The sequence below is a fragment of the Anopheles moucheti genome, chromosome 2 (assembly GCF_943734755.1).
Source record: "Anopheles moucheti chromosome 2, idAnoMoucSN_F20_07, whole genome shotgun sequence".
Classification (NCBI taxonomy): Eukaryota; Metazoa; Arthropoda; class Insecta; order Diptera; family Culicidae; genus Anopheles; species Anopheles moucheti.
In genome coordinates this window covers 93,692,184-93,708,458 of record NC_069140.1, presented here as the reverse complement: position 1 = coordinate 93,708,458, position 16,275 = coordinate 93,692,184, and the positions used below count along the sequence as shown (strand labels likewise).

Below are 16,275 nucleotides of genomic sequence, written 5' to 3'. Positions count from 1 at the left end.
GACGTTTCCAGGATTATGCGCTTACAGCTTCAAATGACAAGCCAAGTAAAGCCGCTTAGTTAGTCCGCTACTGGACAAATGTCAAAACAAAGCATTTTACTTGTCATTGACAATGTCAATGTAAACAAACAACAAAAATAACAAATAAGGATTATTTTATTAACCAGAATTATTCATTCATTTTAATTGAATTGAATTAAAAGTTCTGTTGCTAAATTTTTATCAAACTTTCTTAATTTGTGTTTCTTTAAAACTGATCCCTTATGTCATTGTTTATGTCAAAATGCTATGTCCTTTACAAATCTGTTCAGAATCATGCTCAGTACCTGGATTTTTTTGACAGATACAGGGTGAAAGCTTTCTCACTTACGGTATGATATTGGTATTGATAGAAATTTAAGACATAAACAAAAAAAATAAATTAATGTAGGTAGACCACATACTTTCACATGACAGCAAACATTCGTACCATTCCTAAAGCATTGGGTTTATCTCTCTTCTCGTTCAACACACTCCATAACAACAATCACTTAGATACGCAATTAGCGCACCAATCACTAAGCACTGTCAGTGGCAATTTACATGTTGTTAATTAGGCGAAATCCTTCATGCGACACATTCCTTTTTGTCACGCTCTTTGACACTTGCGCAAACCCGTGGATAAAAAAATAAAACATCAAACCGCGCCCGTCCTGTCTAATCATGCTTTATTTAACTTGTCCGCAAAACGCAAACGCCTTCTGACTGCCGCCCGCGTCCTGATTTAATCCAATTGATTCAACAAATAAACTCCAATTGGTTCTCGCGAACCAATCCAATCGCTGTTTTTTTTTATTTGCAATCACTCTCGGATATCTGTCTAGCCCTTTTTGTTTTTCTTCAAAATTTCATTTACGTAACGGGGTCGTGTTTTAGGGGCCCCTATAGGTTTTTAGCGTGCAGTACGTCTGTCACCGACCAATTAATGCCACTTGCTGAATTGTTGGCACCGATTTGCAACCCGATATAAATGAGCTGATTGATTTTGACACTGCCAAGAGATAATTGTTACCAGTTAGTTACCAGCCTCGTAGCTGCTGGTAAAATCGCGCAAAAACAAATATCGCACGAAAAACACGTTGAACCAGAAACTAAAACAAACTATTCCAAATATGCCGAACATATTTTAGTGTGCTTTTGGCATGGTTTGGCACACGCGAGACAAGGGCAATTTGTTTCGCCCGTTCTGACCACCCCGGACCGGCCAACGCACAAACACACGCGAGCATCGAAATACGAACGGAGGTCAAATTTAATTGGAGCGAAACCGAGATTTAGTCACCCGGCCAGGGATGGTGTGCAGTGCGGGGCACGATGGTCGGGGGTTTGTGGTGGTAAATATTTTAGCGAATGTGTGAATGTTTTGAAGGGCACCAAAGACCCGATCAGACATGTGGACGCATATGGTTAAGACTCTTGGTCAGCAGAAATCGCCGATGTGGACGTTACTAGTACGATACATTGCCAAAATGCCATCACGGGGGTCGTGGCGTTTTTTGTACGAAAAACGAGCTGCTTTGGAGGAAATAAATGGAAGATTTATAGTAAGGAGTGTTTTGGGGAACAGGAAAACACGTATGACATTAAAATTGACAACAAGCTTATTTTTATGTGCTGTAGCTGGAGGATGAATGTTTTATTGGTATACGTATGAGCGACTGTAGCACCTGTCGGATGTCTGGATCATACATATTTCTGTATTGGACTAATTGAGGCGATCGGATGCTAGTGATTTTGGTGGAGGTGCAAATTTTTCAAGCGACAGGATAAGCATAAAATCCCATCCAAACTATTCTCCCAAGGTGTAGGAGACTGACTGTCTATCCAAGAGACTGCACATCTGCAACAGTATGAAGATACAGACAGACTATATCCCGATGATAACTTAAGTTAAGAAGAATTGACCTCAGGTTATATTATCATTAAAATATTTTTTGGACTCTCTCCCATAGGATCTTCTGAATTACTTAAAGAGCTTTAATGAAAATTGTTTAAAAATCTAAAGTAATTTCTACTTCAAGTTTTAAGGAGCTACAAGCAAACGCTAATTACACGGTTTTAGAAATTTGCTAATATTCAAGCTTTACTTTGGTTTAACATTTGTTACATCTTTACATCCTTAAATCTGCGCATCAGACGTGTTTTTTTCATGCTATTTATCACCTTTAACACCTTTCACCGGGAACTCCTCGGAAAGCGTAAAAAAACCAATCACGCAGCAAATCGTACGTCGCATTCATAACCGAAGGTGATGATCTCAGGCAATAGACGCGTTCAATAAAGTTCCCGGAATTTCAATATACTATTGAGTTGGGGCAAGTTGATCCGATCATCAAGCGGTGCATGTAAGTGTCATGTTGAAGCAAATTGTGGCAGTGATAGACACCACACTCTTCGTGCTGATGCATGATATTTTGTGCTCATACTCGGAATCGAATCGAATAAGTTTGCTCACTCGCACGGTGTAGTGCGCCCAAGCAGTGGATGAAATATATAAAGCATCCTTACAGGAAAACATGTCGATGTAAGACATTCATGTCACGGAAGATTAAGATAATTGATGGAAAAGTGGTATATTTATGGAAAAGACATTTCCAATAATTTATATGCTTTATTTTAGTTTATTTTGTGGAAAGATCTGTTCAAATAATAAAGTCTATCAACCATGCCACCGTTTAGGGAGTATGTCCTTCACACACACTCAACCGTATAGGGACATCATTAATAAAACACACAATCATTTTCAACCGATAGACAACCACTTTACACCTGAATACATCGGTAGCATCCGTTCGATTTAGCTAGCTGAATAATTAACAGAGCGGTTTCAATCGATTCGCAACGATAAACTCGCGGAGTTGTATAATGTAGGATTACAGACCATTTCCACCACCATTGTGGAGTGGCCACAGAACAAATAAAGCTTACGCGTATGCAAACTGCAACATGTGTGGTTGAGCTGCTCTAGTACCTTTACGATACCAAGGCGCTGTAAATCGATTATTTTCCTTCCACTGCTCAAAATCTATTTCAACCCGCTGATTGAACTTTAAAGCCATGCCATACGCGTCCATCGCATTGCCGGCCATTTGTTGCGGCTGATTGGAGAAACACTGAGAAATTACTAATTACATGATTCCATACATACACACGAAAGTCTCATACCCGTACACACCGGACGGGAACACACTATGCGAACATGTGCACAATTTTCCCACGATGTCTTCTTCATCATGCCCTGCTCAAGAAGTGGGCACATGAAACCCGGTACCGTGTAAAAAGGGTTGCAGGGAGGGCAATTTTCTCCGTGGGAGGTACAAATCTCGCACGGTCGAGGGCCAACATTACTACCGGCCACTATACCGAGACCTGTGGTGTAGTAAGGCCTGGACCTGGGACTGGACCGAAGGGAATAAAGGCTTACATGCTGAAATATGTAATACGCCACACCACCATGCAGTAACACGCCCACCCTGTACGCGTTGGCAAAATGGAAAAGGCCTGTTTTCAGTTTTTTTTTCAAAAGGAATGAAAAATTACATACACCCATGACACATGGGAGGGGGGGTGCAGTGAACGGTTAAAGGGGTGAGTGGTTGTACCCGCCTGGTAGTCGCAGAGAAAGGGAAAGTTTCCATAATGTTACGTCCTTATGACAAAGGGGGTGGCAAAACAAAACCGAATCGCGCGGAAAAATGAGTGAAATGGAGCGTAAAAGCTTTCCGATTAATGGCAATTCGTTTTCGGGTGTTTGCATTGTCTTCCAACTTTGCAATATGATTTTGCGTTATTTTTTTGTCAAACCCATAACAAACTGATGCAATTTTTTTATGGAAAAAATATTCACCACAAGTAACTAAAGCGAATAGTGTTGTGCTTCATGAATCTTTAGAGAAGAGTCAATCAGGAATCGACTCTGAAAGCGTACATATTCCTCGAAGTAAATTATTATTGGATAATTCTCAAATGAATCTTAGCAATTTTATGAATCTTTGAAATGGAGAAGCAGATTCATTCATTCAGTGGAATGATTCTTTCAGATTTATTAATCTGAATCAGATTTATTCAACATTGAAAATAAATAATCTTCAGACGCATGTATCTTTAATCTTCAGATTCAGATGCAGATTCATAAATCCTGAATCTTTAAACTGAATCAATCACTGCTTTGAAGATTTATGAATCATTAAAGATTTGAGAGTCGCATCGTTATTTTAATGACTCCTCATTAAAGATTCACATGAATGACTCATTTCAAAAGACTGTTTAACCACAACACTCTACCACAAAGCAACAGATTCGACAGACAAAACTAAACTATACTAAAATCTCGTTTTAATTCCATTTCAGCTGCAACGACGCGTCACAACATGGCTAAATTATTTGTTTCGCTCACCTTTTTTAGTGTGGCTCACAAATGCACACACATAACAGCATCGGGAAAAGGCGTACAGACGACACAGAAAACACACGCCACCGCAGGGAGATTGAAATGTGTGCAACGTTCGGGTTTCCTCCATTTCTCTGCACGTTCCGACGTCCGGTACCAATTTTTGCTCACCATGACGCTTCCGCCGCACGTTGCAACACCAAGGTCAAGTGCCCGCACGATCGGCAATAGTCGGGATCGAGTGTTTTTTTTTTATAGCGGGGGGTAATATTAAGAGGGGGTGTTTTATGCGCTTCCGATGCCAACAGCAGAAACCCCCAAAAGCCGCAACATCACACAAAAACCACCACTGCTACGCTACCATCGCCGATAGAGCCACAATATTTAAAGGGGTGATCATCACCATACCACCAACACGGTTCAAAGCAGCAAATTCATTAAGTCGACCAAAAGGGGTGGCTGGCTGGGGGGGCAGAGTAAAGATGACACGGACACAAAAACCATCACGCTGCTGTCACAGATTTAGAATCACCGACTGCACACAATAAACACATACAACACGATTGGCAACATTGGGTCGAGCGAGGTGTTGCAGTCGTGTAGAGGATTTTTCGGATTGGTGTGAAGATGTCACGATGTCACGAACGATCACTTGCAGCAGCGGCAGAAACAGAGAGCGCAAAAAAATACAGAAGCCTTGAGTTTTGGTAGAAATTCGTTTCTACACGAGAAAATAAATAATCAACGATGGACGTAAGCTGGTATGTGAAATGTCAAATTAAACTCAACTTTAAACAACCGAGAACCGGGTAAAGCTCCATGAAGAATTATTCTCGCTTAGCACTATAAACATAATTCACTCTTCTTCGCAATTATTTCGCCTAAGTTTTCAAATCGTGTCGCCACTACACATTTTATGAATTCTAGAACTAGAGCTTTAAAACACTTTCTCCCTCAAACCCCATTTGCAACATTAATGGAATTAAACAAAACTTTACCCTTCACCGTTTAATATCACTCCGATTTCGCCGACCAAAAAAACATTAACTCCCGCTTTATACCCGCCCACAAACGCTCTCGATAATGGCCACACTTAAACTGTATCCGAAAAACAATCGAAAAACTCGCGCTGTAACGCACCGCGCGCCGTATTGCAGACGCGCACACAAAACGTAACAACAACAACAACAGCAAAAAAGCGCTAAAATAAACAAAAACCGCGAGACAGATCGGACACGGTTACAAAATCGCGCAACCACTTGCGCGAACCGTTGTGGCGTGCACACCCGCTTGTGTTGTGTATCACTGCTGCTGCTGCTGTATGTTGCGCTCGGCGCTTTGTATCCGTGTCCCCACGTGCATGCGAACGCACCGAATTCTCATTCACAACTAAAAACACTCCCCAGCACCAAACAACATCGAACATCGGCATCAAACCGTTTTCCACCCGACCAGACGAAGAGAAGGGGTGAAGACGTGGTTGGGACGGAGAGAGCTGGTGCAATGATACCCCAATCACTCGTCGGGGAGGGGGGAGGGGGGGGGGGGGGTTGAGTAGCATACTGCCGCAATTGCTTCTCACGCAAAACCATCCGACGGACGGGCACATGCCGGTGGACAAAAGGGGAATAAACAACAAAAAAAAAGGGAAAACATACCGACAGCATAGACTGAGAGAATAGCATGCGATGTTTTCGATGTTTTGCTTTTTGCCCCCAACATACGCTCCCGATTCTTTGATGCTCTTCGTTTGCTCGTTATTTTGTGCTCACGCCGCAAAGCGAGTACAAGCGAGCCTCTCACGTAGCTCTAACGCACATGCCGATAATGAGGCAAAGTTTCCCATTTTCTCTGCCAAAGGAAAACTCATCTATTTATTCTTTTTATTCCGGTCAAAGCAGCCAGTGTGTGCACAAGAATGTTTATTTGCTTCAAACATTCTACTGCTCTCTTATTTACACATTGCTATGTGTCTTACTCTGACTTGCTTTCTCTCTCTTTTCCACCTCGCTTTTCCACCCCAAAAAAAGAACGACCGACAATCAAAACAAAATCATACCAACAACATATCACACACCAGCTGTTCGATTTTCCTTCCTTCTTGCGATCTCGTAGAAACTTTCTAACGGTGCGGCGTACTCTTTCTTCCCTTTTTATATGCCCCACAACACACATTGCCCCACCAAATGTGCGTGGTGTGCAAGCATAGACGAAGGACTTCATCAATGAATTCAAATACGCAGAGCCCTTGCCCGGCTTACATGGTGCCGCTTGATGGATGCTGATACTAAAGGGAATCGTGAAGATGTTACAAGCCGCTAGGTAAAGAAAGCCGGCAGAGTATGCAGTCTGACACTCATGCCGGGCGACATTCCGATGTGGTAGTGTCCGTGTGTCCATGTGTGTGATGCAGTGCCGTCCCGGTGCGTTTCTTCACCTTCATCAAGGCGACGCGTGACGGCGGCATCGATCAGGCACAGCGTCAAAGAAAGGTGCCACTTTCTTTTTACCCCGGCGCATCCACATATGCTCGCATGTTGGCGCATTCTTTACTAATGTAGCGACGTGTTCGTACGACCTCTCAGGGCAATCGTTTAACGCCGCACGCACGCGTTTCGCATTAATCGGACGACGGTGCGCCGTACATGATTCGTACATCGAAACACACAGCTGATATTGAGTCTCACACTAGCGGAATGCAAATGATGTGTTATAAATGGGTTTGATTAATTTAAATGCTTATACCAAAATTCCGTAACATATGGAATTAAAAAGCAACTAAACCATGCGTTAGAAAAATAATGGGAAAAGGCTGGTTATATATACTTCATCACAGGGTAGATTTACACTCGGAATATTGTAAAAATACAAAATGAAAATAGTTCAATTAAAACTACCACTACATTAGGATAGATTCAAATTTTAAAAAAAGAATAGACCAAAGAAAGAGAAGTTTGCATTAAGGGTGCTTAACTCATCATAGAACTATTATGAAGTTATTTTCTATAATTTTTTATAAAAAATCCTCTCTGTAACCATTCTTTCCATTCTGTATTCATTAGCTCTAAAAACTCTCGGAAAATCTGTTCTTCGAAAAGTTCGGCCAGCCTAGTCGAGATTTGAACCCACACCAAGCGGTGTGATTGAAACCCACCTTACCACCTCACCTATTCATCCAGCGCCAAATTTACCATTTTATTTTTCCATAAAACCTATCATCGCTTGACCCCAAACCGTAAACGATGCCAAATGAAGAAGAAAAAACGGTTCAGTTGCGTAATGAGCGTAAATAAACCGTAAAGAATCACTAACTAAAATAACAACATCCATTTCCCCCAAAAACAAAAAAAAACAACGATCAACAAAGAAAGCAAACACCGTTTTAATTTGCTTCATTTATAGCTCCAGTTGATCCAAGCGCAAGCGTATATTTGTACGCGTCTTCCTGCTTGCGTCTTAGCGTTACATTGCGCACAGTTTTTCGGCGAGGCCAACAAATTGCCAAATTCCTGCTGACCCGTGGAAGCATCAACCGAGTTGCGAAGCTTGAAAAATCCGTTAGCGAATAGTTTCCCGCAGGAAGTCACTTCCACAAGCGAGCGGATTTCGGATTGCAGCCTAATTTGGGAGCCTAGTTTTGGGTGGTAGAAACATTTGGGAAGAAGCAAACCATTCTTCCCAACAGGTGAACTACTTGCTTTTCATCATTAAAAAGCACTAAACTCCGGGAGTGTTGATGGGCCGTAAGATAACAGCGCATTAACAAAGCGCGAAACAACGGTACGCATCCACTGATTTGCGGGTTTTGGTTTTGGCGTTTTTGGCCGGGTAAGCAAGAAGGAAACACACAAATTTGTTGCGCACCTGATAGGTCGGGATGAATGCGCAGCTTACGTGTGTTGATCCACTTCAGCTTAGCGTTCGCTAATGATGCTCTCTTCTCATGCTTGCGTTACGAATAAAGCTGCTGCCTTTTGAGCAATAAACATTCATCAAATCCGATTTTAACATTCAAGTGTCAGTGATTCGGCGTACGAGAGCCACACCACTTACGTTCTCGCTTAGATCATTACTATGATCTGTTCTAAAGTGGTTTTCATAGTAGCTGCTCTTTAGCAATCTACGCCAGTAAACGACGGAACCCTTAAAAGGGAGATAATAGCTTTAGAAAAATTAGATTCTATTAAGTAGGAGAACAATTTTCTTATGATCATGCTGGATCATGATTTACCTTGTGTGAGTCCAGAATCAGTTAGGATTTTATGGCACACTAATGGTTCACTAACGATCATAAGGAAAACAATTTCTGTATGATTTCAAATTGATTACCAACTTGGGTTTTAGCCGATCAGTCAACCATGCCCGGGCACGAAATGAAAACGAAACGTCCAACAATCAATAATATCTAGCATGCGCCAAGCGATAAGCTAAAATTAATTAAAACATACCAACCAACCATTTGCCAAATGCAATTTCTCTCGAAAAACTTATTATCCCAAACTGCCACACATAGACACATCATCGCTCATCACCTGAAGAAAGTAAATGGCATTCCCTGTAACAAAAACACTAACATCAACATCGTATTACGGTGCCCTTGCTCAAAAAACCATAACGGCACGAAAGAATCTTAACAAATCGTGAATGATTTGTAGCGCATTCAGGGCACCCATTCGGTGGCGTGATCTATCCAGCAACCTTGAGGCAGAAATGCCAACTACCAGCAGCTGGAGAGGAACGTTTCGGAAGGCAAATTGGCAGACAAAGTAACAACCAAACCAACCAACCAAGCCAATCTCGCCAAGTGGATGGTGTGTGAGTGTTTGTTTTAGTTACATTCGAAGCGAATTAATGAATGGAATGAATTATAGCACCTTTAGTACAACGTAAATAAATTGCAATTACCGGAGGCAAGTGAAAGGGTTGGAGAGCAAATAAGAAAACCTTCTGTTAGCGTGTATGCATTTGAAGCATCGCGGAAAAATGCTAATGGAAACTGATTTACTTTGTTTTTAATTAACGCAGTCGCACTATTGTAGCGGATCGAGAAGATTTGAACATGTCAAATTTATTTACTTTTATATATCAGACACCCTGTACCTCGGCGACTCTCTACACAATATTGGCTCAGCACAATAGTTACTTCTTTTTTCCTTTTTTATGGCACTAGGGGAAGGTTCATATTAGGATTGACTAAGTTCTTTTTCTGGATGTACAAGAATTAAAGATTTATCGCCGATTAAACAATCTTTTGTACACGTTTGGTTGGATTTTTGGTTATGTTCTTGTTTTGTTACGATTAGTGCCGCTACTGGGCGAAATAAACTAAACTAAATAAATAAGAAGACAAAAACAGTGGCATTAAGTAAAAGTAAAACGTAAAGTTAAATAAAAAATGTAGCAAAAACCATTGCTAATGGAATTCCAAACCAATTAAACAAGCAAACGACTAGTTTAAAGTCGTACATGATAATAACATGTGAAAATAAAAAAAAACAACAGGTATATATGTGTGGAATTGACAGTATAAAACACAGTATAAAAAATAAATCAACGAAAAACAAAACCGGTAAAACAACAAACGATAACTCAAACAAACTGAGAAACTGTAATAAACTTATGAACATAACTAATATAATACTAGAATAACATTAAGACGAGAAACAAAAAGAGATTAAGAAATATAAATTAGTACATCAGAAATATAAAACTTTTTACAAAAACTCAACTTAATCCATAACATAATATAGCAATGTGTTTCATAACATCGTTTAATATTTACTATAAATTATATTTAAAAAAAAACAAGCATAAGAAAATAATAAAAAACCGTGTGGACTAGACTTTTCCAATCAAAGAAATAGGGAGCAAGGTGGAGACAAAACTGGGACACGATCGCATCTCCGGAACGGAACGGTAAAACAAAACACAAAATACCTGCAAAAACTAAAACGAAGAAAGCGCGCACACACACAAACACAAAAGAAGTCGCTCCGCGAGAAGAGCGACGATTTTTAATGCGGATCTCGCGAGGAAGTTTGTTTGCAAAAGCCGGTGGATGGATGTGGTCGCCGCCACCAGCGCGCAGAGCAGGTCAACCAGGCTCTCGATCGGCGTATAGGGTGCTAGTTTTGAATTTCGCCAACAAGCCAGTTCCGTTACGGTTGGCGTGTCTCGACGGGGTTGTGTTTTTTTTTTTCGTTCACCCTTGCATCTATTTTATCTCGATAACCAACCCCACCACCACCAACCATGGGGTGGTTAACATAGAAACACACACACAAGCACACAAAACTCATACACACAAGGTCATAAAACCTCGATCCGATCGATGGCAGGGAGGATCGGCGATAGAAACGGACGATGATGTGTGCTTGTGACGAAAACAGGACGGACGTGAACTTGCCAAACATGAGGTGGCAAAACGGAGAAAAACGTGTTTCGTTGGAAATGTTAGTAAACCGGCCGATGAATGCAAAACGCGACCAAACGAAACAGAGTTGGGCATGCGAATTTTTTTTTCGCCATTTGTTTGCTCAAACCCTCGTGTTCCCCGTTCAGCAAGGGCATGGCACGGTCCCGTCGTCTGGTCAGTCTTCCTTTATGCTGTATGTGTGGAACATGTTTCTTGTGTTTTAGTTGCTGCTGCGTGTGTATATTTTCCCCTTTTTTTGCTGCTGTTGAACTGCGCGGCTCCTCCGCTGCCTGGGGAACACACACCTCTCGCACGAATCCGGATCATTGTACGAATAACATACGCAACACATCAACGGTCTGGCCAGTTAAAGGCGTCCAGTACATCTCCCCGTTTGGCCGCCGATGTGAAGCAATGGGAAACGAAATGAAAGAGACTGGATGGATAGGAAATCAGTGAAACGTCACCGGTCAGGGCAAAGACCGGTTGATCGGTAGCGGTGGAAGTAGTAACGTGTTAAATGCAATTTCGTTTCAATCTTGTAACGAAACGTCAGAATTGGTATTTTAGGTATGCTTTTAAGGCGGATCGGTTTGTAAATATGAGCAGCATGGAATTTTTAACAAATTCTACTTCTACCACCTTAAGAACCACCAGGAGTTTGGGGGATTCGCTGTGTATCACAGCTTTCTTTTGAACCAGTGCCAGAACGCACCAAAGAATCCTGTTCTACCTCGTCATATGTCAGTACAACTTGAGGAGATTCCCATAAAATATTGAAGCCATGAAAGAATTAATAAAACTCGTCATAGCATGCGACTATGTTTCATCGTTCTTCCACACATTGTTGTGAGTGGAGAGGTTTTGAATTCAAGACCTCAAGATGCGTGGACGACTTCCAAGATATGTATGACTACTGTATTAATCGACACTTGTCGGCCACTAGTAGAGCCACCAGCATCTTGGTATTTGTTTCGTTAAACTTGTATTGGAAATTTTCTGCAATCTAGTCGATAGTGTGATAGGCATCAATAATGTCCATATCATCAGCATATATCAGGCTCTTATATATCAGGGATTTACATCCAAATTGGATCTTGCTTCGAGTTGTCATTCTGTCACAAAGTCAACGTTTAACCGGGATTTAATCATAGCTAATCATGATATTGGAGAATTTATAAATCGTATCCAAAATCTATCGTTATGTTGAAGATCTGAGCAACGGTTGGTGAACACCTTTTCAAGAGTACATTTGGTATTAGTTTGAGTGTGTGAATATTACAACAATAAATAAAAGTAAAACACGTGACTCAGTTATAGATAATTCAAACCACAGACAGCCGACTATAGCACTATTGGTCATTAGACACAAACTTTTAATAAAACACCCACCAATTGATGAAGGTGAAGAAAAATACTGTTGATGTTTGTTTGAATTTCCCAATTCATATCTTCTTAATGGGGATTTTTCCTTCTCATTCTGTTTTATAAAGTGTCAGAGTCCCAGTGGACACGCACAATAAAACAAAAAACAAACGCATGCACGTGTACACAGACCTCATCCGACTGCAAACGGAGCGGAGGTTCGCCCACAGTGCTCTCCCCAGGGACCAGTGCAACCAGTGACGGCAGAAGAAAACTGTTCCCCCCTGTGGGCGAAACAATCCCTTTCGATTTGGAGCATTCGAACGTATGGCGGCGATGCGCTTTGCGAAGCATGAAACCTTCGCCCACCGTTGGCCGTCGGATGCATCTCTCCACCAAGGGGATGCCGCCATGATGCTTCACCTTTTGCGCAAGAACAACGTACGGAGGCATGGTTTAGGAACCTGTAACTGGACCCTGATGGCCCCCGGTGCTACTAGCCAGGCGTAACGGGCAGGTAAGCATGGACCTTCTCATTCCGACCAAACACCCATGTTGGTGGGGGGAGAGCGAACTGGACAACGTGAGTAATTAAAATTAAATTTGAAAATAACTCCCACTCGCTTTGCAAACAGTAGCGTACGTAGCGCGTTCAAGATAAAACATCCTCAAAATAATTATGAACATTCAGAGCGCGAGCTCACACTGCAACAATTATGCTCGCAGGTTCATACCGCATACTTTATTCGTTAGCAGCCAGTGTGTGGCTCGGAATCGTGTACTGGAACCAATTTGATTAAGCTTCTTCACGAGATTGCTCTATTTCGGTGGTTTCCCAACCCCCCCGAGCCGGCTAATACGCAAATTAACTCACCGTAAATACATGGAAATCACGCAAGATTTAATGCAGGAATACATTCAACGGAAACGGGTATTAAACTTTAAATGAACAATGTGAAATATCGAAAGGAACGATGTGAACGATGAAGCAAAGAGAAAATGAACCCAAAAATTAATCTAAATTTAATGGCAAATTGATTGCTTTGGACGCCGGAAGTACCTAATCCTATAAATATCAAAAACCTCTCATTGATTAATGAAGGTAAAATGGAATAGAGTGGTATATTTTTTGCGGTGTTTGCTATCAAAGTGCTAATAAAATTTGGTAAAAAAGATTACTCACCTAAATGATAGGGTAGATAAATAATCTAAATTCCTGGGAATTGACTTATCTTTACCGTTGACAAGGCTACCCTTACATGAGCGAAAAAGTAGAGCCTTTAGTGTGAAATTTCGCGATAAGCCGAAATATTTATTTGACAACTTTGAAAAATACTCTTGAAATTTCAAGATTAAAAAACATTATTTTTAAATCTTTTTTGAAAAAATACTGTATATTTCCCCCTTCATACTAATATAGCAAAAAGCAGAGATGTTCTCTAAGTTATACTAATCTAAAATGGAGCACGAGGAAAGGTGTAGATCGCTTTAAGATGAATCAACACTGCCCATCATGTAATACCTTTTGACCTGTTTTTTTTTTCAGTTAGTGAGAGAGATAGAGAAAGCATCGTAATGTACCTTGTTATTTAATGATTAATAAAAATGATTTCTTCCCAGCACACAACACCACACACAGTAGAGTGTCTTGATTTTTGTTTTACAATTCATCAACCATAACAATGAAGCAAAAAAATATCACCATGTCCATGCTTCATTATTGTCATGTTTTGGGGCCAAACAGTTTTCAACAGTGACCTCCCCAGGTTGACGAATTAATGTTTTCCCACAGCTGAAACATAACAAAGGGAAAAACCCGCTGAAATGTAGGAAAAGGAAACAAAAGCTGGCAGAGAGATGAGAGAAGGAAATAAACATAACAAATTCCGTCACTTCCCCAAAACGGAAAGCTAATGGACGGGAAGGAAAAGAAAGGTGACAAATGGTGGATTTGTTACACCACAAAAGTGACCTGTGAAAGTGGTGATCAGCCTGTTTTTTATCATAATTCCACGCAGAAAAGGGTCCAAACTGCTCAATGCAGCACTTGATAACTTGTTAGTTCGACTACTCCAAACAGAAAAGGGCTTCAATTCATCAATGCAACATTTGTACAAAATTGTTGAGTGGTTTTTCCATCACAGTGACCATTGATTGCTACAGATTTACAAAATTTTACGTACCTTGTGCTCGATCCGGGCTCAACGTTTTGTGTGGCCTTTGATGCCTTTGATGTTTTTCAGCGTCGGGCGCAGGGAAAGCTTTCCTTCGGGATTTCTCCGTTCACAGAAAAAAAAACCACAAACAATCGACAAATAGACGGCTTTGGTTGAATTATGTTGCTAACGGTACCACGCAACCAGATTTAAAAAAAAAAAAGAACTGTTTCACCTTTCCCATGCCAAACTGTGGTGCCCTTTTGATTCGTTTCCTCTTCTTCCTCTTTAGCTGCTGCTGCTCTGGAAGATCATCAATCTCGCTCGATAATTTAATTACACTGCTGCCCGATCTACGCACTCACACACAAACAAACACAAGCACAGACACACAGCACACACTGTAGGGCTTTGGAAACGAGGTTGAATTTTTATCACGATTTACTGTTAGCGCACAAACTGGATTTTATGCGCAAAACTTAAATGTGCTTCCCTTGGAATGCATTCACCTGTAATTTATTATTCACGCCCTTCAATCATTAGGAAGTGTTATGCTTCGGGTGGGGTGAGGGACTCACTTTTTCACATTCCATTCTTCGCACACCGGGACGGTTTGGAACCACAGCATGGAACAACAAATTCCACACCATGCCATCACTAAACTGAGTCGAACGTCGCGTGTTGGAACTCTCCGGGACATAAAGTAAAGCACTATGTTCAATGGTGCAGTACACGTTTGGGGGTTTTGCAGTCGAACTTCAGCTTCAGTTTCCCTGGCAACCGATCGAGCAATCAACAATGACCGAAGCTTGGTGAACTGTTGCCAAGGAGTCATAGACCAATTCCTTTCTTTTTCCTGTTGGCATTCCCTGTCCCAAAAGACTTAAAGGGCTAAGCACCAAACGAACCGCAGTGCGTTAACAAACAAACATGAAACCAGCGGTCGCGAAGAAATAAAAACACCAACAAAACATTGGCCGCACGGTGGATTTAACCAAACAACACGCCCGTAAGAAAAGTGCCGTAAGACCTGAATTCCGCACGCACTGGTCGGTATTTTCCCAAAACCCAAGAATAGGCCGTCTGGCCTGTGTGTGGAACTGATAGAACTGAAAGGGTTTTAACTTAACCGCCCTAGTGTGGTGGGATTGCGAAAAAGAAGAAGGAAATAAAGAAACCAATAGGCTCACTTTTCTTGTCTGGCCTTTCACTTTACTGGGGGGGTTTTGCCTACTGCGATCGGTCGAAGAATTCTGTGCACCTCTCGCGATTTGTCTGCGCAACAGCTTCAAACTGCACTTTTTCACCAATTCGAATCGAAAAACACAAACTACATGAACTCTGTCTGTATGAAAAAACACTTCAAATAAATCTTCCCACAGGCATACCGGTTGACTCGAGCGTAATTCGGTTTTTGTTTAACCGAGCAACAAGAAACACTACCGGGCAGGAGTTTTATCTTATCGTTGGCTATTATTTACGCAGAGGAGAATGAGACGTGAGAAACAAATGTTGCGATACGATACGGCACGTCACGTATCAATTCATGATTTTTTGATTGATCACTCTGGTGCTGGGGTATGATATGCTGCACAATGCGTCTATTTTTAAGGCGCTTGTAGTTGCGGACTCCAGGAACTACCGAACACAAAAACAACACGATTACCACAGCAACGGAATCTCGCTGATCCGTGATCATACACACGGATAAACGGGTTGAAGTGAGGGATATGAATTTTCGGTTTTCCTCCGGCAGGTTGATGTAAGATTTTTTGAGTGGCAAATACTAGTAATGCAGAATGTTCCAATAACTGTTATACTTTAAGTAATTGCGATAAAGTTGTCCTAGCTTCGATGATCGTAGTGAATTGGCTCTAAACGACCAGTTTTTCAACAATTTAGACCGATTT

The 16,275-nt window shown here is 41.3% G+C and overlaps 1 protein-coding gene across 4 annotated transcripts in view; it reads right to left on the bottom strand.

Annotated features, from left to right (window-relative positions):
* LOC128299933 (protein phosphatase 1 regulatory subunit 12B-like) overlaps nt 1–15,954 on the bottom strand; it is an 80,782-nt gene extending 64,828 nt beyond the window's left edge. For 2 of the 4 annotated variants that reach the window (XM_053036091.1, XM_053036094.1), the window contains exon 1: nt 15,847–15,954. The gene's annotated coding sequence lies outside the window, so the exon portion shown is untranslated. Of the gene's footprint in view, nt 1–15,555; nt 15,672–15,753; nt 15,827–15,846 lie in introns of those variants that run through there. The other 2 variants (XM_053036092.1, XM_053036093.1) reach the window with 2 other exon arrangements.
* Between the last annotated feature and the right edge of the window lie 321 nt (nt 15,955–16,275).